This window comes from Rhinatrema bivittatum, chromosome 9 (assembly GCF_901001135.1).
Source record: "Rhinatrema bivittatum chromosome 9, aRhiBiv1.1, whole genome shotgun sequence".
NCBI lineage: Eukaryota > Metazoa > Chordata > Amphibia > Gymnophiona > Rhinatrematidae > Rhinatrema > Rhinatrema bivittatum.
This window is the reverse complement of record NC_042623.1, coordinates 243,880,790-243,905,515: the sequence shown is the minus strand read 5'-3', so window position 1 is coordinate 243,905,515 and position 24,726 is coordinate 243,880,790. Positions and strand designations below refer to the sequence as shown.

Below are 24,726 nucleotides of genomic sequence, written 5' to 3'. Positions count from 1 at the left end.
AAACTATCATCCAGGTGGCAGAAAATCCACTGCATGCATGACTGCTTAATGATGCACAAATACTAGCAGAGGATGTATAAGGCGAGCAGACTGTAAGGACAGCCCCCAGCTTCGAGCAGAAAACGAGAGAGAAAACGGGGACCCAGGAGGTGATGTAAATGAGGGGGAAAAGGTTGCAAGGAAAAATGTTAGGTTTATTAATGAAGGAGCTTACCCCTCCTTATAGCCACATCTTATGAGCTCTGCCTGAAACCCTGGTTTTCAGAGGTGCATGGGGGCTAAAAGGAGAGATGTGGACCCAGCAGGAGAGAGGAGACAAAAGAAGCGCTACAGCCAGTGCCCACCGTGTGTTTCTGCCATGACTATAATAAAGGGTGTGAAAGGCTGCATCCACCTCTCTTTCAGCTCTTCTTCTTGATCCTGAGTCATCTTTCCTCCTACGAATTAGAATAGGTAGCCCGTAGCACACGTTCACTGGTTCTGACAGTGTGCAAAATCTCTCTAAAAAGTCATCAGGAAGTCTGAATCTTGTTGTTTTCTGTACGTCCAAGTTGTTCAGATATCTGACATGGAAGCAGCAGTAGCCTCTTGCAGATCACAAATGGTTTTCAGCTTAGCTAGCTATATATTTAGCCTGTGGATTCTGTTGAGCAGTCACTAAAGTATGTACCACTGCAGCTTTTTGGTCTGCACAACTTTATCACATGTCTTCCCAAGGTCCAAAAACGATTCCAGATTATACTGAAGGACTGACTATCTCACAGGAATTTCTCTGTGACAGATTGGCTCAGGAGAGGGAAGAGGAAAGGACAGAGATCTGGAAAAAGTTCTCACCAGAGGTCAATAGGGTCCTCAGATCCTCCTCCTCCTGCAATACACATGTTAGGGAATGATCTCAGTTGGCCCTGCATTTTAACTCCCTCATTCATTACTTGGGGAGAAGAGGACAGTCACAGTAAAGGGTTTGTACAACAGTTGAGGGCTGACTAGGGGGTGATAGAAGTTAAAGGAAGATGAGAGGAATCCCTTCTTCAGTCATGCAGTGTAACGTTTGTCCGGTTGCAGAATGGCCCCGTGACCGGTCACACTCACCATAGAATGCTACTGGACTGCTCCGATTCTAGGCTGCCTTCACTGTGGCATGAACACCGCCATCTTGTTTCCTCTTTGGTCCCCTTGAGGCACGTGCATGTGGCGCACACCAGAAGATAAGGTCCCCATGGCAGGAAACAGGAGTGGCACCAGCAAGATGACATTAGCACGGGCCAGTGATTTAAACCCTAGCCGTGCTTCCAGCCAGCGCCTCAGCAACAAGTCCCCTGCTTGCTTTACCTGCAGTGCATGTTGCTTCTCCTGTGTCTTGTCTTGCTTTTCCTTGCCTGCCTTGTTGACCCTCTGTTTTGTCTTGTCCTGATCACCTGCCTTATCCTGGTTCCCATAGCCTTGCCTTGCCCTTCTTGCCCTTGCTTGTTCCACCTGTCTTGGCCTTCTTCCCTGGTATTGACCTCTGCTATGGACTTAGACCATTCTCTTGCCTGCCACTTGGTACTGACCTCTGCTACAGATCCAGACCACTGTCTTTCCTGCTGCTTGGGACTGACCTCTGCTACAAACCTGGACCACTCTCTTTGTCTGCCACCCTCCCTGACCCTTCTCATGGACCTGGATATTCTCTGCTTGCTGCCAGCCCTGACCACAGCCTGCACCTCTATCCACTCGCTTGTCCTGCCAGCCCCTGGAACCCAAGGGCTCAACCTGTGAGGAATGGGGGTGGTACAGGTAAAGCTCCTCTTCAGTCCCAGTCAGGGTGTGTCCACCAGCTATTGGCATGGGCCTAGTAGGTTCGCCTACTAGGCTGCATCAACTATTCCACAGCACAAGAACTCACTACTGTAACATGCAGATGACTTCAGAAGCATCACTCCTCATCAGAAGCTGCAATGTGATGATCAAAGTTCTCTTTTAGAAATAATCTTTCTAATGTGATATCAGATAAGATATTGCAACTTGAATATTTCATGTACCCGTCAAGTATAACATTTTAAAGGCCTGAGTCACTGATGCTTTTCTCCCATTCTCAGGCCGATGCAATATCTGTGCAGGAAAAATGGGTGCTCATGATTGAGCACTTGCTTTCCTAACGCACGCTCTTCCACCTCTCCCAGGCATACAAATGAGCTGCTGTGTTTAAAAGGAGGCGCTGGGGTAATTGTGCGTCCCTAGCGCCTCCTCGGCATAGGGTACCCAGGAGAAGTGGCTGTGCATAGGTTAGGAAAATGGATGCTCAATTTTACGAGTGTCCATTTTCCTAACTCGACCACTGTCAAGACATTTAAACATTTTTTTTCACATTGCTGCTTTCTGTGGTTCCTCCGACTTAATATTGCCAAGAGGGTTAAAATGTGTGCATTGGGAGCATGGTTATTTTTTACATGTGGGGGGGGGGGGAGGGGGGGAATAGCTATTAGCCTCATCAACATGGCATTTACATGTGATGAGTGCTATTAGCTATGCCCTGGTTTGGATGCACGTTTTGGGCACGTTTATCCCTTATTGAATCAGGGGTTATGGCTCACATCAACCTGTGCTCTAACCTGAGCACACGGTATTGCATCGGCCTATCTGTGTCTATAGGAAGAGGCCTTGCTCATGTAGGCCTTTAAGTTTACATTCATTAGGCCTATGTGGCTCTTGCTTAACCACAAATGGGCCAATTTTCAAAAACATGCTAAGCAAGTAAGATAACTGGGCCATTTTACCCGGTTAACTTGAGCTAAATTTTCAGCCAAGCCTAACTGGCTATGTTTGCGGCTGAAAATTCAGCTAAATCTAGCTGGACAAAGTTGCATGGCTAGATTTAGGCCTGATATTGTAGGTAAATGTAGCCACTTACTGCTTAAAATCTGAGCTCACCTGCTAAATCGAAAACCTACTCCAGCGACAGTTCCAGTTCTTTTTCTAATTAGCTAAATATGTGCTCTTTGCAATTTCATTTAGACAAATTTACCCAGTTGGGGAGAGAGGGGGATTTTTAACTGGTTAGATTTATTCAGCTCACATTCCTAGTTAGCCAGATAAAAACTCTACGAAAGCCTTCCCTGAAGTATCATTTTCAAGAATGCTTATTTCCAGCTGTTGTGAGTCTTTCCAGCTTGTCTTGATTTATGAAACGTGCATGTGACACCAACAGTACTTCTATAGAGGGTATAAACTGATGGCGTCTGGTATCGTTGAACAGCACATTTCTGATTTTTCCCTATTATGAGTTGGTCATCATTATGTACATATGCCCTTGTACGTTTACCTGTAGGCAAGGTATATTATACCAAGTGATCATTATGGTAGTACTTTAGAATGCTAAAGTCAGATTGTCTTTTACTAGGATATGATTGATTGGCAGCTAGCAGCCCTTGATTGGTCTCCTCAAGAATGCTGTTTTTAACAACCAGCTGTTCTAGGGAATAAGTTGTATTTATTTATTTATTATTTAGGGTTTTTATATACCGACTTTCTTGATATATATATATCAAATCAAGTCGGTTTCCAAATAACACAACTATCGCCGGGGGGCGTTACATTAAACAATAAACATAATATTGAACAGAGTAACCTTAAACAATAAGTAAGGTCGTTACATTAAACCATAAACATAGTATTGAACAGAGAACGTGTAGGGTTACTTTGAACAATCAATAAGGTCCTGATGGTCCTGAGGGTATTAGGTTGGTGGTGGACTTTAAATTGCGCTATTTTGTTCTTTGACCTGTGTCGAAGTGTTCCTGCGATTCTGGAAAGGCTTGCCGGAAGAGCCATGTTTTAAGGTTTTTCTTGAAGGTTAGATGGCAAGTTTCGAGTCGAAGATCTGGCGGAAGTGAGTTCCAAAGGGTGGGCCCGGCTGTGGAGAGTGCTCGTTTAGCTAGCGAGGTTTTAATCGGGGGAGTGTGTAGAGAACCTTTGTAGTTATATCTGATAGGTCTTTTTGATGTGTGAAGGCGGAGTTGCGAAGTAAGATTTAGGTGGGCACTTCCCATAATATCCTTGTGGATCATTGATAGTGTCTTGAAGGTGATTCTAGCTTTTATGGGAAGCCAGTGGAGGTAGTGCAGAATTGGAGTGATGTGGTCTCTTCTGTTGGAGTTGGTGAGTAGCCTCGCCGCGGCGTTTTGTACCATCTGTAAAGGTTTTATGGATGATAGCGGAAGACCTAACAGAAGGGAATTGCAGTAGTCTAACTTGGACAGTATTAAAGACTGGACTACTAAGCGGAAGTCATTGAAGTGAAGGAGTGGTTTAAGATTTTTTAATACTTGTAGTTTGAAGTAACATTCCTTAGTTGTGTTGTGGATGAAAGATTTAAGGTTGAATTGATTGTCGATGCGCACCCCTAAGTCTCTGACTGAAGGTGAGTGGTTGATAGGTGGATTTATGGATTGTGTTGAGTTTTGGACGTTGAAGAGTGTGTGGTTTTCATCGGGCGAGATGATGAGGATTTCTGTTTTATTAGTGTTGAGTATAAGGTTGAGGCTGGATAACAAGGATTTGATGGATAATAGGCAATTGTTCCAATGCGCCCAGGTTTTTTGGAGTGATTCTGTGATGGGAAGAAGTATCTGAATGTCATCGGCGAAGATATAGTGTTTTAGCTTGAGGCTGGAGAGTAGGTGGCAGAGCGGAAGCAGGAGAGTAGGTGGCAGAGCGGAAGCAGGGATGTGAATCGTTTTTGAATGATTAAAATTATCGTCAGATAATTTTAAAATCGTCCTAAATCGTTAGAGTGCACGATACAATACAAATACCCCCAATTTATCGTCAGGGGCATTTGTATTGTATTGTTAAATAGGGCGTGGGAATTATTTGGGGGAGAGCGGGAAAACCGGCACACCAAAACAACCCCTAAACCCACCCCGACCCTTTAAAACCAATTCCTTACCCTCCCCCACCCTCCCGAACCCCCCCAAAATGTTAAATTACCTGGTGGTCCAGTGGGGGGGGGGGGGGGGAGGGTCCCGGCGTGATCTCCCGCTCTCGGGCCATCGGCGCCATTTTGGCTGCCACTAATTAAAATGGCGCCGATGGCCCGATAAAAAAAAAACAACCCACCTGACCCTTTAAATCAACCCCCTTAGCCTCCCCCACCCTCTCGACCCTTTTTTTTTAGGGAGGCCCGCGCTGCTAAAAAAAAAAACCCACTCGACCCTTTAAATCGACCCCACCCTCCCGACCCCCCCAAAACCTTTTAAAATGACTTGGTGGTCCAGGGGGGCCTCGGGGGGCCTCAGGGAGAGATCCAGGGGGGCCTTGGGTAGAGGAGAGATCCAGGGGGGCCTCGGGGAGAGATTTCCCGTTCCCAGGCATCAGCTGTTCTAAAAAAAAAAATGGCGCCGATGCCCCTTTGCTCTAACCATGTGACAGGGTATCCATGCCATTGGCCGGCCCCTGTCACATGGTAGGAGCACTGGATGGCCGGCGCCATCTTTAAAGATGGCGCCGGCCATCTTTACTCATCAGCCCCCAACTGATGCGTGTGCTGGGCTTTTAGAATTCACCTCGATGTTACCATATTTGTTTATTTATATATTTATTAGTTTACATATTTATTCATGAGATGTTACCATGTTTGTTTATTTATGAATTTACACATTTATTTCTGAGGGCGGTCCATTCTTGAGAGGTGGGGATCTTGTTATGAGCACTGAAATCTCCTAATTCTTCCGTTGTGCACCAGGAGTGAGATGTGCTAAGATGCTTCATAGAGGCATTCTGTTAAATGTTGCAAAGTGTTATTTCATTCATGAGATCCTAATGAGGTGGTAAAGACCTCTGTACAGAGAGTAGGAGCTTAACTGCAGCATATTGGTTCTCATGCCTGACTGGTAAGCCTTATAGCATTATGTTTCAGAGATACTGTATTTAATTACCACTGTGGGGTGGCAATTAGTACAAGTATCTATTTATATATATATATATATATATATATATATATATATTTATGAGTAATTGTTTTCCTTTATTTCAGTTCTTGCTCTGTTGTTCTATTAGATTTATACTCCGTCTAATCAATCCATAAAGATTGCTCTAAGTGGCTTTACAGCAATGTAAAAAATGTTTCACAGCTGTACATTTTATAAAATTCATTTGATAACTATACATTTTCTAAGAATTCAGCTGGTATAAAACAATTGGAGGCTGAAGTGCACCAAATTTCATGCATATGCTGCCATTTCCTGTGTTTAAGTTTTCTACAGGGACTTGTATGCAAATGAGCGCAGTTGAAAACTTACATGCAGAAATTTTGTATGGACAACACAGAAAAATAGATAGCTATATTTCACTGAGATGTAGTTATCTTTTTTTTTTTTTTCTTAACTAGAAAACCGACCTGTGAAGATCTTTTTGCATGTATTTTAGTGCTGCAAACATAGTTAATGTGCTGCTTGGCATGAATTTGCATCACAGCAGCTCATTTGAATTTGCATAAAATTACACAACTCTAAACTTGTGTGCTTGAATTCATTATATGCAAAACCAAAAATTTTGCAAAGTCGGCTTTGTGCAAAAAAGGGGGAAATTGGGCTCTCTCTCTCTAAGTCCAGCTTAGGCACACAAGTTGCCATTTTTATCTGCAAAGCAGGTTTTGCGAAATTCACCGCACTTTAGGGCATTAGCCTTGTAGTGTGACGCATAGAAGATCTGGATACCATTTTGCTTTATGGCATTCATTATGCAGAACATTCCCTATTGTTTCCTATGGAGCAGAGCTACATTAGTGTTTCAGAGGCTATTTGAATGAGGATGAGTGAGGACTGAAGTAGATTTAGCTTCTTGCCATTACTTTGTACTGACCTTATACCATGAGCATCCTATACCGTGTTGCATATATCAACTGAGCAAATTTACATGTCTGAAAGGGATAATGAGCCTTATGCATATTGTAACGAAGCTTAAATGTGTTATGTGCCAAAAGCAGGGACTGTTCTAAAATTCCAATTAAATGGAGTTTATTCAGCTTTTTGTAGCTGTACATGGTCTGTTTGCAGTCTTTTCTAAACACAGGATACCAATACATTTATTCAACCAAGATATCAAATAACTTTTGACAATACATTTTTGTAAATCCCAAGTAGGAGTGAATGGAGCTCATAGTCCTTAATAGTCTGGCACACAAAAATAGTCCAGGATATAAAAATCTGCCAATGTTTCATTCTCTTTGAATCTCTGCTAAAATGTTGGTATTACATTTTCTTATCGTGGACCAGTTTTGGCATGCTGGCCTGCTTCATAATGGGTTTACTTCACACACCATCTAAACTAATTAGGCTGCAATAAATTCATGTCATTTTATAATAATACCTTACTGAGTTACATTTCAATCCATTCAAAAGTGGAAGGTGCCTGCTACTTCCCATTGGCTATTTCATTAATTTTTATGACAGTTGCCCACAGCTGCTCGCGTGTCAGCACTGAATATCATCTGTAGCAAAACATGGAATTCCTATGTGGACCATACTTAGGAAATTTAGCATTGTGAGGTTCCCACTGATTGTTTCAAGAACATTCTGATTGGGTAGCCAAGCAGTTACAACGCTGAACTCTAATTGCGTCATTCATCAAAACACGTTAGGGCCCTAATGTATGTGATAAGATCCTAACGCATGTGATAAATATTGCAATGTGCGTTAGCATGCAAATTTTACATTTAGTATGCAAGTGGGAGGAGTTGGGGAGGGGTTAATGGAAATAAGGGTCTGCTAGCGTGGAATGTGATAGAATAATGCACATTAATGCGGGATTTAACGTCAGTAATAACTTCACCTTTACTGTGTGTTATACCTGTGTTAGCCTTGTGTTATCAGGGAAAATGTTTTTATTGAGAGAGAGAGAGAGGACATGCTATATATATATATATATATATATATATATATATATATATATACACCACTGTTAGAGGGGCCCCTTTAGCTTGGGGCAAGTTTGTGGGAGTGAGGTGGGTTTGTGGGTGTGGTTTTATATACATAGAGAAATTAACTGCACATTTGATATGACTGATGAATTTCTATCATTTGAGTCAATGGAAGGTACCAACAAGAGGAGTTGATTACTAAAAAGCAGTAGAGACTGTTGGTAACTTTCATTGATTCAAATAATAGAAATTAATCAGTCATATCAAATTTGCAGTTAATTCCTCTGTGTATGTAAAACCATCCCCCTGAACCCATCCACCCCCCAAACTCGCCCCAAGCAGAAAGTGTCCCCTCTTACAGTGGTATATATATATATATATATATATATATATATAGCATGTCACATTGCCTTTATACAGTCTCTCTCTCTCTCTCTTCTCCCTCTCTCTCTCTCACTCCATGTAAATGTTGACCCTCCCCTATTTATCACACATTCTCTCATGTGTGCATGCACTTATATGCACATAATTTACTGGTATTTAAAATACAAGTTAATCGTGCTTGGCCCATATACTCACATAAATGGGTCTTTTAATGCGAGCACCTCTTTTAAAATTCACCCCTAAAGGTTGAAACTCAAGACTTGATTCTCTTATCTACCATATAATCTTGAAAGGAACAATTAATATCACTGTACCTCTTTTTAAAAAAATGCTTTGGTTTAACAGATTTCTATGTTATTTCTGGGCAGGAGGATGTTGCCCAAATAATAACATAGTTTCTGTTAAAATGGACTGTTAAGACAGTTAATGTGTAGTATCTAAAAGCTCTGTGATTCCCAGAGGACTGTCATTCTCAACCATAGCTGATCCTGATTTGTAGCATCATGTGTTAGCTTCTGCTTTTGTTTGATATTCATAAGACAGCCACCTGGACCCTGGCTGTCCAGTAATAACTTACACAAAACTATCTAACTACAGTACTTTTGGAACAAGGCACATCAACATGAAATTCTCCTTTAACTGCCCTGGGCTGAGATATAGACTGTACACTCTTTACATCAGTGGCTTTTTAAACATCTGAATCATCTTACGGAGTGATAAAGTAATCCAGTGTTTTCCAACCTTTTCAAGCCCAAGGCAAGCCAACATTAACAAAATAGTTGTGCGGCACACCAACCTCCATGGAGAAGATAGTGCAGACACAGAGGACTCAAGTAGTCAAAAAAAAAAAAAGAGCTAGGGAAGCACTGAAAGGGAGAGATGGGGAGAAACATATGAAACTGTCATGTTAGAGCAGCTCCCTCTATATATAAGTGCAGGAGAAGGGCGAAGTCAGTGTGATGTGAGCACTTAGGTTAGTTAGTTTCCTTGGCTGCCTTATGGCTTCCAGATCTCCTCTTCTTATAACACTCTGACAGGCCGGTTCAGTAAAGTCCCCGGGAGAGCGGGCGAACGCCCACTCTCCCGGCGCGCGCACAGGCCACTCGCCTGTGCGCGCGATGCAGTATTTAAATTAGGTCCGGCGGTAGAAACGGGCAAAAGGAGGCGCTAGGGACACTAGCGCGTCCCTAGCGCCTCCTTTTGGCCAGGAGCGGCTGTTGTCAGCGGGTTTGACAGCCGACGCTCAATTTTGCCGGTGTCTGTTCTCGAGCCCGCTGACAGCTACGGACTCGGAAACCGGACGCTGGCAAAATTGAGCGTCCGGTTTTCAATCCGACAGCTGCTGGCTGACTTCAAATTTTTTTTTCTTTTTACTTTTTTTTACCCTTCGGGACCTCCGACTTAATATCGCCATGATATTAAGCCGGAGAGTGCACAGAAAAGCAATTTTTACTGCTTTTCTGTGCACTTTCCCGGTGCCGGCAGAAACTAGCGCCTACCTTTGGGTAGGCGCTAATTTCTGAAAGCAAAACGTGCGGCTTGGCTGCACATTTTACTTACTGAATCGCGCGGGAATACCTAATAGCGCCCTCAACATGCATTTGCATGTTGAGGGCGCTATTAGGTGCCGCGGGTTGGACGCGCGTTTTCCGCCTCTTACTGAATAAGGGGTAAGGGAAAATGCGCATCCAATGACAGGTTAACAGTCGGAGCGCACTGTACTGTATCGGCCTGTGAGTGAGTCACATCCAATGCTTTAATGCAAGCTCCCCCGGCCTCCCTCTCAATCTGGGGATAAGCCAGATACTGAAAGGACTGGAGGAAGCTCAAGGGGGGGGGGAAGAGGAGGAGGTGTTGTGATCACAAAGCAGGGCCCAGCTCTTTGTTTCTTGCCTGCTGTCTAGTAATTACCCCATGCCGGGGTTGATGTGGTAGCTAGGGGGAAAAGGCATTCATGATAACACGTGTTCTCAGAAAGGAGCTCCTTCACATGTAAGAGCCACTGCTGGTGTGAGGTGCTAAGAGCAGAGCCCAGGTGCTGGCCTGGATCTGAGCATCAGGCGTTGACTTTTCCGTGGCCCACCTGATCAGGTCTGAGGGCAGACTGGTTGGGGAAGCATTAAAAGTAACCTAAATACTGTTATTAAAAAAAAACACTGAAGTTCCAAGGTGCTGCTTGTGTGCAGTTTCAGTTGCTTGGAAAGCCTGATCTGAGTTGAACAAACAGCTCAGTGTTTTAAATTCACTTATTGCTAATTTTCCCCTGAACAGCTGATTTGAAAAGGAGTTATATAAAATAGGAACAGCAGTGTGCAGCAGTGCCATTCGGTGAGATTCAAGGCCTGCCTTTAATAGAAAAGCCAGCTCTTTGGGGAACATTCTGTAGCCATGACAACAGCTATACTTGCTGATCTCCCAGTCTCTTTAGCACTCACTGTGACAGGGAGAGTTGCCCATTCGTTATTAATCTATTCATACAAGACCTTGGCATGTCGCTATAAAGTAAATGAGTGTCAGAAATAAAAACAAACCCTTTTCCCCACCCCTCCCCCACCGTCACCCCTACCTTCAACTTTCCAATGCAAGGAGTCATGGATAAAACACAACCTCCCCTCCCCCCCATCCATGATGTGATTCCATCTAGATCTGCAGGACAAACAGTGTTTATTTTATACAGATTTTGTTTCACTTTTTTTTTTTCTTTGCATAATAAACCCCTCCCCCAATAATAATGGGCAAAGTGGATATTAGGAAGGTGAGAAAATGCTAGGATGAATCGAGCTTCTTTCGAGCTGGTAATTAGAATTGCATAACGGCTTGCATTGGGAAGGGGGAGGGTGGTTAGATTTTCATTTTCTTTCTTTTTTTTTTTACCATGTCTCTGCTCTGTGTTAAATATTAACAGCTCCTGCGCTTCAGGAGGCATTGTCCTAGTGCCTGGATACAGCTCAGCCAATCGCGGAGGAAATATGTTTCCATGGAAGCAATATCACTGATTCATTCACAATGAAATTCACAAAAGAGCTTGGCAAAAAAAAAAAAAAAAAATTGATCTCTTAAAATAAACCTTGCAAAACTGAAGCAAAAGCAACCCTTCTGTGCAGTTTTGATTTGTCTAGATAATTCAAACCTAATATGATTTTTCCTAAGCGTTGAGCAAAATGTAATGTTTCTTTTTTTTAACCCTGAAGTCACAGGTTGTTATCAAACAGAGGCTGGTCAGAAAGAATTTATCTGCAACGTGATCTCATAAAACGATTAGAACATTTGTTCCTAACCTTGTACCCACACAGATAATATTTTATGGTAACCCTTTTTGGGTAACCTTGCTAGCTTAAGCTTGAAATACGCTAATTGCTGATGAGTGGGTTACATTTCCAGGTCATCCTGACATCTTATGTTGGCTCAGATAAATGTTCTTTTATTTTTAAGACACCATTGTTAGACGCCACATAGCAGCCATTGTAAAACTGTGTGTTCAACCTTTTTTTTTTTTTTTTTCCTCTTCTGATATTGTAAATGAAGCCAGGCGACTATTCAAAATGCCTTCTCCAGAGTAAAAAGGCACCATAATTTAAAATGAGGTGCATTGAATTAGTTCTTTTGGTGAAATATATTACAAAATGTAAACGTGGTTAATGTATTAAAACTCACTGGGAATGCTGGAATTAAATAAGCTTCGTCTTACTGCAAATGTGCTGTCTAATTTTCACGTAGGTCTCATCTCTTTGGGCCAGCTGGTACTTTCATCGCATCTGCAGTGACGGATTTAGGGTTTTGCCACTCCTAGGCACTGCTGGCGCCCCACCACCACCATAAGGTCAGACAACAGGGAGTAGAAGGTCTAAGGCACAGCCACACAGTTTCCTGCGGCACCTCATGGGTAGATTACGTGGCAAAAATAAGAAAATTCTGAAGCACATTGGAAGACATGTCCATCGTTTATATGATAAAAATGAAGTCATTTTCCTACTGTGCTTGTGCCTGTATAATTTTTATTGTTAGATGAGGAAAAGAGATCTCAAGCGTCAGTAGAGAGATGAGAGATCTCAAGAATGGAAAGAGGAGAAAGCCATGGGGAGGATCAGGAATAGGGAGAAGGTGAGAGTTACTGGGGATAGAGGGGAGGACTGGAGTGTGAGAAGGAAAGAGGACCAGAGATGAGGGGAGGAGAGTAAGAGAAGACCGTGGATGAAGAGGATGGGAGATGGAGAAAACTGAGGAAAAGGGGGGCAGGGGGAAATCAGGAATCTGAGAGGGAGGGAGAGGGAGGAAGATTTTGGGACTGAGTAAGAAAAGAAAGGAGTAAGAGCTGAAAGTGGGCTCCAGGATCCAGGGATAGTTTGTTTGTTTATTTATTTATTATTTCTTATATACCGCACATCAGATTCCAGATCTGGCCAGAGCAGTTTAAAACACAATAAAATACATTCAAAATAAAAAATAGAAAAATTAAAAAACTCTCAGATCTATCCATACCACTCACAGCATAAAACCTGCCCAAGCTATGATGCGGAAAAAGCCAGGCCTTTACCTTTTTCCTGTAGCTGAGATAATTCTGTTCCGCCCTCACCTCCAAAGGCGCAGAGTTCCACAACTCGGGTCCGCCAACCGAGAACATCCTTTTCCTATCAGACACTTTACAGACGTCCTGTCTAGATGGAACCAACACTGACGCCACTGATTTTGAGCATAATTTATGTGTAGGGATGCAACATCTGATCTTTTCTTGTGGATACCCTGCAACCCTCCCCCCCCCCCGCATTTATTGCCTTAAACATCAGAGTCATTAACTTACCCTCGCTTCAATAGGTAACCATTGGATGCGCATTTATAATGGTGTCGCACTCTCTCTACATGAAAGACCAAAAATCAAACGGGCGGTCATATTTTTTACAACCTGTAAGAGTTTTGTACTCTTTTTAGGGAGACCCATCAATACAACATTACAATAATCTAATACTGGATAGACTGTCGCCTGAACCACCAATCTGAAAACCGGTGTCTCTAAGAAATTTCGAAGTCTGCTCAACTGTCTAAGCCGGAACCAAACCCTCTACACCACCGAAGAAATATGCGTATCCATAGTTAGGGCCTCATCTAATAACACCCCTAGACTCCTCACTTTTTTACTTCTTTCAGCTACCACATCCCCTATCTGCAAATTGATATTTTCCTTCAAAATTCCCTCTCTTCCTATGTACAACCATTCTGTTTTCTCCACGTTTACTAAAAGCTTTTGAGAGACAAACCATCCCAAAATATTATGGACCCCTACATTAATTCTGGATGATGATTCAGACACACTTCACTGGAAAAATTAGTTCCACATCATCAGCATAGAATCCGAAGGTCAAGGAAGAGAGAATCTGAATTGCATTGATAAGGATGGGGGAAGGGGAGGTGTCCTTACCGGTGGTGCTTCCCTTTGTATCCCCTTTCTAATCTCCCATCCAATCTGTCATACACATATAACTGGAACCAATCCCTTCTCTCTGACACTCACTAACACTGCTCCCTCTCTTCCTCTGTTCGTTTCTCTCTCACACACACAATGTTCCACAGCTAATCCTCTCTCTCCTCACCCCTCAGTGATCCACACTCAGCCACTCCTAACCTCTCCAAAATGATCCCCCTTTGCTCTATCTGCTCCAGATTTACCTCTCCTATATCCTGTTCCCTGCAGGCTAGCTGGGAGGGGATGGTCCTGATCAGGAAACAGAAGGCTGTTCTTTGCTGACTGAGACTGAGCACAGCTGGAAAACAGTAAATCTTCAGCCAGCCTGCTGTCCCCCCAGCTTTCATCTGCCCTAGGCACAGGCCTAGTGTGCGTGTGCCTATTGACAATTCCAGGCCTGTGTGTCTGTACATGAGGGATTTTTGCACTAGAAAACTGTTGCGCACCCTGCTCACCTCGCTAGCTTCTCTGCAAGTCATGGGTTGGCCTCCCCAGCGGCAGCCGCGAGCTCTTCCAGGCCTCGGCGTCCCACGGCGGTGGTCGCCAGGCCTTCCACTGCGCACCAGGCCTCACGCCGGAGTTTGGCTTCCTCTGTGGTATAGGCCACACCCTACGCGTGCACGGACCGCCAAATCTCTTGTAGGGCCAGGGGCAGGTTCTAGCTCCGCGGTGCACCCTGATTGATCGTACTACTTAAGGAAGTTCCTGCCTGCACTTCCTTGCCTTGTCAATTGGTCGGCACTGTATGTGTACTAGTTTGCTTCCGCGTTCACAGTCTTGTTCCAGCCTTGTTCCAATCCTGTTCCAACCTTGTTCCAGCGTCCTTCTGTCCAGCCTGTTCCAGCGTCCTTCTGTTCCAGCGTCTGTCTGCCCCTGTCTCTCCAGGTAGTACCTTCAGACTGACTTTCTGGTACTGACCTCTGCCTGCTTCATTGACCATTCTGATCGCTGCCTGGATTCTGACCTCTGCCTGCCTGCCATGTGACCTCGTCTGACCTCTGGAACCTGACCCCTGCTTCGTTGACTACTCTCGGACTGATTCCTGGTATCTGACTCCTGCTTTGGCTGACTTCCCCCGGACTGATCCTCGGAACCTGACCTCGGCTGCCATTGACCATGCCTCCTTGATTCTGGCTCTGGCCCTTGCCTTGTCATCGCCTACGCTGTATTAGCTTTCTCTGCTACTCCAGGCCTACAGTCTAGTGACCGACCGTGCTCCCTTGCTACTGGTGGGCACATCTCTATGCTTCCTCTCCGGGAGACCCTTGCGAGGCCCACCTAAGTCCAAGCGGTCTGGGTCCCCAAGGACTTCCAGTGATGAAGCTCCTTCAAGCTTCTGTCTCCTCCTGTGCTCCATCCCCTGGGGGCAGGTGCTCCCTGGGCCCGACTAGGGAGCCGTCTTACACTGCTCCAGGACAAGGGTCCACCTCCAAGCGCAACAAAAACCATTGTTGGGTTGCTGTATCACTTTGATCTTGACAAAATTACAAGAAATGACACCCAAACTGCCCTGTCTAATGAAACTTTGTAATCTGTAAGGTATGCATCATTGATCAGATGTTAAAGTTAATGAATACATTCAATACAAAATCCTTTATAGGAGAATCTTATGTTTCTAACCTAAATGCACAAAAGCTGACATTCAGAGTTAATGCTACCTTTTGTGCCACTATCGTATCACAAATGAGTTGCCATGGTATCATCCAATGATTATGCAACATAAGAAGGATAGAATTTTGCTGTCCATGAGAACAGAAATCTCTTTGCATGAGATCTTTTTTTCAATTGTTTGAAATATCTATTTAGTACCCATGTTAACAGGGCATATTTAATTAAAGTGAACTGTGATACCTTACCTAGTCAATTCTAGCTGTGTTCTATACCTCTTGTGATAATGACAATATCTGTGCATATTACAATTGTAATATGCTGCATTCATTTTACATTTATTCATTCGGTGATATTCCTTTTGTGCCCATTTCAGTAATTCATATATACACAGACTAGAAAGCAGTCTCTTTATACTCCCTTCTCCTCATACGTGCTTTCAATGTACTGACAAGTCCTATCACATCCGTGTACTTGTTCCTCTATCTGTCTTCATTTCACAAGATTTGGGGACACTGTCTTATCAAACCATTTGTAATTAAATTTATGATGTAATGACAATTAGGGAAATGCATGGTCACAATTTTTATTTTGGTTTGTTTCTTTTGTTTTTGGCCCAATTTTGACCTGAATTTCATCCCCACATTTTATCACAACCAACGCCCAACACAATGGATGTTTTGGCAATTAGTGCCTTCTTCAGGGGCTGATTTTATATTTAAAAATACTTTCTATCCATGTTTACTAGTTTATGGAGAAGTCCATTACCTGCTATTAATTAAGTTGCCTTAGAAATTAGCCACCGCTATTACTAGCATCAGTAACATGGAATAGACTTAGTTTTTGGGTACTTGCCAGGTTCTTATGGCCTGGATTGGCCACTGTTGGAAACAGGATGCTGGGCTTGATGGACCTGTGGTCTGACCCAGTATGGCATGTAGAGATGTGATTCGGAATCGGTTCGGTTCCGGTTCCGATTCAAATCTTATAATTTTTATCGTCTGGCCCGATTGTTTCTTTGTTTATCGGCTGTGCCCGATCCGATAAACAAAAAACCCACCCTGACCCTTTAAAATTGACCCCTTAGCCTCCCCCACCCTCCCGACCCCCCAAAAACGTTTTAAAATTACCTGGTGGTCCAGTGGGGGCGCAGGGAGCAACCTCCCGCTCTCGGGCCGTCAGCTGTGCTAATAAAAATGGCGCCGATGGCCCTTTGCCCTTACCATGTGACAGGGTATTCGTGCCATTGGCCGGCCCCTGTCACAAGGTAGGAGCACTGGATGGCTGGCACCATCTTTAAAAATGGCGCGGGCATGGTGCCATTTTTATTAGCGCATGTTGGGTGTTTGTTGTGGTTTATTAGATATGGGGATGCTTTTGAATAGCATCATTCTGTCTTCTTTACTTCAAGTTAAGCATTCCATTATATTGGGACTCTTTTAGTTGCAAGAAAAAAAAAAGAACAAATATAACCCTTTTTTAAAGGATTGTACCATATCCTGAGGGTCCATAAAAGAATTTGTTTCTGTGGTTAACTCTTCTGCCACTTCCTCAACTGTCAGGGTCCCAAGGAGTGGGTTCTTTGCTATTGGGGGAAAGGCTAACCTTCTAGGCCCAGGTGGTGGAAGGATTTTCCTCTGGTGAGGTGTTACTGTGCTCTTTGTGGTGTTGGTGCTGCAGGAACAGGCAGGACACAGTGTGGTGTTCAACATAAATCCTGGAGTCTTCAGAATTAAAGAAATGTCCAATCATGTAGATAACTGCTCCCTTTCACATCTGTGTACCAAGTGGAGTATTTAAAAGGTGGACTCTCCCATTATCCTCTGTGTATGTGTCCTTGGTACTACTCTCTGGGATATTGCTTACCCCTTTCTGCTCTGAGCAGGCAAGTGTCCCAGCCTGGAATGAAAATCCTAGATGGTGAGGATCCCCAAAGCTCTGAGAAATCGTACCCGGGTCCTGGTCATCTCCCAGCCTGTATCTTTTGTTCCCAAGGGTAGTGATCCAGTTGTGGGTCTCCAAAATGATCCTGCTTCTGTTATTCAAACTCCTCTAACCATGTCTTCTTTCGACGAGAGGTCTGTTGGACAGGAATCTGGCTATTACTGCTCAGCTCCAAATTTGAGGAGGGGTAATACTAAACACCCTCACAATCAAAAAGGGAAAAAACATTCACAGTCCCAACTCTTTCTCTGAATGGTGAAAACAGTCACTGCAACCCTTTCACTGGAATAGAGAGGGGCTTACCGATCTTCTGTTCTTTTACCTCTGGATCAGGGGATGTCCCTCACTAGGGCTAGACCAGGGTCTCACCTTGAGTCAAAATCCAAAACTAGCCAAATTCCAACAAAAGCCTTCTCAAACGCTGGAGGCAGATCCTCACAGAGAGGGAGTGCACTGTAAAAAATCTCCTGTTTATCAAAACCCCAGATTAGATGGGTAGGCCCTAATTCAGACAGGGATAACCAAAAGCAGCTCCTCTCTGTAAACCAAACCAAAACACTACACTGCTGGCTGATCTGATCCCCGCTTCTAGGCAGGGATCCAACCAACTCAGTCATCCTCTGAGGGAGGTGCTTATAGGATGGTATCTCCCTCACTGCTGTCTATCTAAGGGCAGGGATCTAAGGCCACTTAGTGGAAACTAGGGGGTCTGGGCAACAGAGTGGATTAGAAGCCAATATATCCGAACATAAGCTTTTATATTATGGACACGTATTTCTTTCTAGCAAGCCCGACTCAGGCCGAGTTTCGCTCAGGGGCTGTATGTAGTCAATCTTAAAATGTCTGATGGATCAATCTCAGATGTCAGTTTATATCTTATGGTCTTTCCTTATACCACGGTCGCAGCACAGACTGTCTCCGCTCTGATCGCGATCATATTGGCTTCTAATCCACTTTGCTGCCCTCACGGCTTTTTTAGACAGCCTTCCTTGTTGTTTTGTTGGTCCATCACTTTTGAGGACTAGGGGGTCTGTACACAAAAATTGTAGATTGGCTCTTCACATGTTAGATGATTCATAGACAATGTATTGTTTATAATACCATGTTTATAACTCATTATTCATTTTTTATATAAGGCTTTGGTGAAGATAATGATTTTGGGGTTGTAATGACATCTATTGTGGAAATCCAAATCACCAATATAACGAGTAACAACAAGGAATGACTTTGCAATAAATTCAAGTCCACAGTCCTTATAAGCTGTTCAAAACATATGCTTTTAATAGCTTCGTTAGGGAAACAATTCAAAAGCTGGCAACTGAGGTTCATGGTCCCCTGATACGGACCTTGTTTCGTAAACTGCGTCGGGGGGAGCAAGTCTCAAGGAACAAGAGAACATGGCTCCCGATGCAGTTTATGAGCATGGTCCTGTCAGGGGACCATGAACCTCAGTTGCCAGTTTTTGAATTGTTTCTCTAACGAAGCTATTAAAAGCATATGTTTTGAACAGCTTATAAAAATTGTGGACTTGAATTTATTGCCAAGTAATTTCTTGTTGTTACCCCTTGTAATGACATCTTTCAACTATAATCATTCTCTTCTTATTCTAGATTTAATTTATTGCCTTTTAATTAGCTTTCCAGCAGTTTGAACAGAGATATTGCCATTTCCTTTACTCTGCAGGCTATTCCTTTCCTTTTGCTTTCCAATGTCCCAGCTTTAATATATTAACAGTTGAATGTGTAGATTACGAAAGTTAAATAGTCATATTGGAATGTTGGCAAAGTGACATCTGTATTTAGGTAGTAGATGGCCGATGGTTACACAAAGCTTGTGTATTCTCAGCTAGTTGAGAAGTGGCATGGATATGTTCAACCATAGTCTTCTGCACTTGAGGTTCTGGTATACCACAGGGGTTGTGAACAAAGAGGAAAAAAAAGGAAAGAAAAAGACAAAATTAAGAGATCAGGGAGAAGGCATTTCAAGACAACAACACATCTCAGCAGGAAAATAACATTTTACATTGAGATATCAAACCACATTACAACTACTTTTTTAAAATTGTATTTATTTGGATTTGTTACCTGCTTTTATGAATACATGATTCACCCAGAACAGTTTAGAATAAATTAGCATATGAACAAAGGTCATTTGCAGCTTTACAGAACTACGTGTGTATCGATTTAAATTGCAGCAATCACATTTTAGCAATTTAAAAGTGCACCTTAGTTTTATATAAGAAACACTAACAAAAAACTCTATTGAATGTGTTGGAAATAAGTCAGCAACAGTATTCATATCATCTAAAATAGCACCAGCTTATAACAGCATATGAACATACAAAGAGCAGCACATAACATATACCCTCTTTAACATATACCTCCTCCCCCTCTGCCAGCTACTCTCAAATCTCGACCTTCCACACTTTGTCTACGCAGATGACGTGCAAGTCCTTATACCCATCACCGACTCCATCGCCAACGCACTAAAAAGATGGGATAATGCCCTCTCATCCATCAACTGTCTACTCACACAACTCAACCTAGCCCTTAATCCCAATAAAACAGAACTTATGATCATTTCACCCCAACCCATCAATCCTCTACCCACCTCCTCAGCCAACTCCCCACATGCTCCCCCAGTCCTCTCGCAAGCCATAAGAGACCTAGGAGTTACTTTCGTGACCCTCAATTCAGCTTACAGAAATTCATCTCCTCCACCCTCAAAGACTGTTACTATAAATTACACACCCTCAAAAAACTTAAACCCATCCTGCACTTCAACGACTTTAGGACAGCCTTACAAGCCCTAATATTATCTAAAATTGACTACTCAAATGCCCTACTCCTAGGTCTCCCGAAAAACAGCCTTGCCCCCCTGCAGTTGCTGCAAAATGCAGCTGCACGTGTATTAACAGGCACCCGTAGAAAAGAACATATTACACCCATTCTGAAGCAACTTCACTGGCTCCCCATCACTGCCAGAATTCAATTTAAAACCCTAACCCTTATCCACAAAGCCATACACAATCCTGACATGCATTGGTTCCCTGACAGCTTACACATCCGTTCCTCTTCCAGACCCACCAGAACGCCCTACACCACAAACATTCACACTCCTTCTCCCAAACTCTTCCATCTCACAGCCACTAAACAACGTGCAATATCCCTAGCTGGTCCATCTTTATGGAACGCCATGCCCACCCACCTACGCCTTGAGAAGTGCCCTAAAACATTCAGACAGAATCTCAAGACCTGGCTGTTCACAAGAGCCTACGCATGAGCCGCACTTCCCTTCTCTGCTATTCTCCCACGCCTATTCTTTCGCCACCCCTACTGAATTCCCCCCTCAATTCTCTCCTCCCAGTATACTATTATACTTTTTCTTGTATTTAAGCATGATATTTTGTGTGTAAATATTTGTACAGTTTAAAATTAGTTTCCCTTACCCCTCCTCCCCCCTCCACATCCCCTCCCTCAATATCTCCCCAGTTTCTATGTAAAACCTCCTCCCTCCACCCCGTCCGTCCCCCCTTTTGCCCCCCTCCCCTCTAGTTCTTTTATCAGTTGCATTGTAAAGCCCTGTTGGCCAATTTATTGTTCTATGGAAACCGATGTGATGTTTTCTTAACGAATGTCGGTATATAAAAAAAACTTTAAATAAATAAATAAATAAATAAAGGCAGAGGAGAATAGGCCTGTGCAACTGTGCTAGTGCTATATGAAGATTAAAGTCTCATAGATTATGTCCAGGAACCCCTTGCCCTTTCCTCATTCTCCCTCTTCCAGGAATTCTGGCAGGCTCTTTTTCCCCCACCTAACATGATCCTCCTCGTGTCCTCCACTCAATGCTTTCCCTCACACAGTGATCCTCTCTTTCATCTCAATCCTCCTCACGTAATCCTCTCCCCTTCAGGGTGACAAGAGGATGAGAGCAGACCTTTATGCCATCTGCTTGGGTTTTCAGGATCCCTCTTAAAAATTATACATGAGACAGTGTATGCACGTCTTTCTCAGGGGTAGATATCTTAGAGATATCCTGAATACCCGAGCAGTTTGGGACTGGAGGTTTCTTATCACTGTTCTCCTCCACTGGCCTGTTTCAGTCGGTAGTTTGAGTATAAGGGGGTGGGGGAGGGGCAGTGGGACTCATGAGGCTGCAGGATCCTACAGGTACAAACCTCAGGTGAGATAAAGAATCACATGGGGGAGGGAAGGTCTTGGGTACACTGCTGCAGCCCAGGAAAATATGTATCAGAGATCCTTGGGATTCATTTATGGTTTGGTCAGAGTATTTCTAGTAATGGTATAGCAGCATAAGAGAGAGAGATTTATTACGCTGATTTACTGCAGTTCCGTGGATATATCAATCTTAAATAATTGCATAAATAATAAATAAGTACAAAATGTCATCATCTTATGTTGCTTTTGCAAGTCACCTGCATTTTTTCAGGAATTTGTTGCAGCTGTAAACGATAGAAGGGAAGTTCCAGTTCCATGAGATCGCCTGGACCACAGTTATCAAGGGTCATCACATACTGCATTGGTATAAGACACAGAACCTTGATAAACGAAGCTCCACTGGACAATGTGAATTAAGCCTGCTTTTATTCTGTGGGTCGTTGGTAGAGGTTAGCAACTGCCTGCTTTTCATGCCTATTGATTTTATGGACCTTTCATGAAGTATTATTAAAAATAAAACCAAACCTCTCTGGAAAGAGAAAAGGACAGGATGATATTTCGTCCTCCCGCTGGAAGAGCTGCTTCTGTATAATTATACATGTGCCATATGAATTAGCTTTTCTCATTACACACTGTGCTGCTTTGCAATGGCACATTTCTATGAGTGCGATAGGCAGGAGAAGTGCAGGGAGTATGACAAGCTAAGCGGTTATCAGACTCATGAGGATGGAAAGCTACTAAGTAACTGAGAAAATCTTCACTGCAGACTGCCACATAGTGTAGACAAGTGTGAGAAGTCTTACATGTTTGTCAATATCTAAATAGATATAGCTTTTCACTTTATCTTGAAAATGGAATAAAATATTGGTATTTTGTATGTTCAGACCATCTTTCCAATTTCAGCTCATTTTTTCAGAAATGATAAATCTCTGCCCCACAGAGCTTACAATTTTAGGGCCTGATTTTAAAAAGCACTTACATGCTTAAAATTGGGCTTACACGTCTAAATGCACTTTATTCGAGTAAGCGTGCTTTTGAAAATTGCTATAATATGTGCCAGTGAATTGTCCATAGGGTTTCCTCATGTACGTGCACTTTACTCGAGTAATTGGCTTTTGAAGATTGCAACGTGCAGAGCATCTTTGAAATTTCTTCCTGAGTGGGCACTTGAGGAAACAGGAGATAAAATGATTCACGCAAGGTCACAAGGAGTGTCAGAAGGAAAAGCAGGGTTTTAACCCTGGTTTGCAGTGCATTGCTTTAACCACTAGTGCATGCCGATCCCCAAATATTTGAAGTTTTAGCCTGATATTCTAAGCAATGCCATAGTGGCTTACTGCATTATTAATATTCATGTACAATAAATAAATAAATTGCCTTTGATTCTTATCTCATTTTTTTCTAGGCCCTTCATAAAGCTGCCAGTCTTTTTATTAATTTATTAGTTAATTGATTGATTGATTTTGGTATTCACAACATCCCTTTGGCCTGGACATGTTCTACTAATAGTCTTTTTGGGTGTCCTCAGCAAGAATTTCAAATTAAACTTTATTAGTGAGGGCCTATATGCAAAGCATTTGTCCCTTGGGTACAAAAATGGGAACTACTGTTTAGTACATCAAGCTCTTCATGACCATAATTCAAGAAGAATAAAAGCCTAGAATGCTGCACTAGGTCTGCAGTAAATTTTCTTATATAAAATCCCAGAAGTATCACAATGTACAAACGCATGAGGTAAACTTCCCTGAATGTACACGCCTTTGCTTTGCTCTACGGAAAGAGAGGTTATATGGTAACCATGGAAAAGATAGAAGAAATGAATAGTGAGTGTCTGATGAAAGGAAATGCATAGGAGGGAACGTGAGAATGACAGGGAGTCAGCCCTCCGGCTACTCTGGGAGCCCTTTTGGACTACTATTGGCGATGTGAATCCCTGTGTGGAGAGGTAGTGGAATGCGCTGCATGGGCAAATGCATGTGGCTGTTAAGTTCTGTGTGTAAAGTTAGGTAGTGGTGGTTGTACAAGATAATGCAGATCCGGTAGTGGCCCGCAGTGTGGGGTAACCCGGGGAGTACCTTCTCTTGATGAAGCCTTGTGCTGGCAGTCTCTGGTAGTGGTCCGCAGCGCGGGGTAGGCCGGACACCAATGGTAATGGTTGTACAAGACAGTATGGATCCGGTAGTGGTCCGCAGAGCAGGGTAACCCGAGAATCCACACGATGAAGGAGAAGTAGGTCCAGTACTTAATCAGCATTAGAGGAATCCAGTAGGCAGCGAGGAGACCCAGAACAGGAGCACTGGAGGGTCGTCCGAGGAACAGTGATGAAGCTCACTAAAAGGAAGGTGAGAGAGGTAAGATGGCTCTCCGAGGAGCGGATAGTCCTAGATGTAACAAGGCCCCCGAGGAGCGGGTACCAAGATCTCCCAGACAGGAACAGCGAGACAAGTCCCAGAATGGCGGAATTGAGCAGGACAGGAATCCTTGCTAACTCGTAGCTTAGATGGTCAGCTGAGCTTAAGTATAGAAGCGGAAGACGTCATGTGGTGGGGACGCCCCCGAGGTTCCCGCCATGACGCATATAAGAAGGGGGCAGGCACGTGCCTGCATGCCCTAGTTTATCCAGGATGTAAGATGGCTGCCGGGCGGGAGCGCCCACACCATCCCCGGCACACCATGGGGGTCAGCGTATGGAAGCGGAGGCGGCCATCCTCCCTAGACTCGGTGCTGTCGGAAGAAAGGAGGTAAGCAACAAAGGTCGCAGCCACCTGCGACCAACGGGCACAACAGTGGCTACCCTGACTACGGGTGGAAGTGCCTGGGAGGAACCAGTGAGGGCTTCACCTGTGCCGACCATCATTCTTGCAGGTTGAGCTCTTGGTGCAGACAGTTAGCAGGACAGGCAGTTCTCAGCACACAGCAGAAGAGAGAGTCCGGATCTGAGTACAGGTTGGGGCAGGCGGTGAGCAGCAGGGTCCAGAAGGTGGTCCAAAGTCATGGTAGGCAGCAAGCAAGCAGAAACCAGAAGATGATCCAAGGTTGGGGTAGGCAGTAGGTAAGCAGAAGTCAGGTCCAGAACCAGAATCAAAACTAGGAAGACAGAGGCAGAATACATGAATTAACAACGCACACTGAGGAGCAGGCTACTCAGGAGACCTGTTTCCAAGGTGCCGGCTGGTTGCAAGAGACTTCCTTATATATCCCTGGAGAATGTGGCATCGTCAATCGGTGCCACAGGAAGTCCCAGCTAGGGA

General features: G+C 43.7%; 1 long non-coding RNA gene across 1 annotated transcript in view; it reads left to right on the top strand.

Moving 5' to 3' along the window:
* Positions 1 to 22,816, top strand: part of LOC115099349 — a 234,455-nt gene extending 211,639 nt beyond the window's left edge. The window contains exons 5-6 of the long non-coding RNA XR_003858752.1: positions 12,002 to 12,104; positions 21,747 to 22,816. This is a non-coding gene — a long non-coding RNA (uncharacterized LOC115099349). The remainder of the gene's footprint in view (positions 1 to 12,001; positions 12,105 to 21,746) is intronic.
* The last annotated feature ends 1,910 nt before the right edge of the window (positions 22,817 to 24,726 follow it).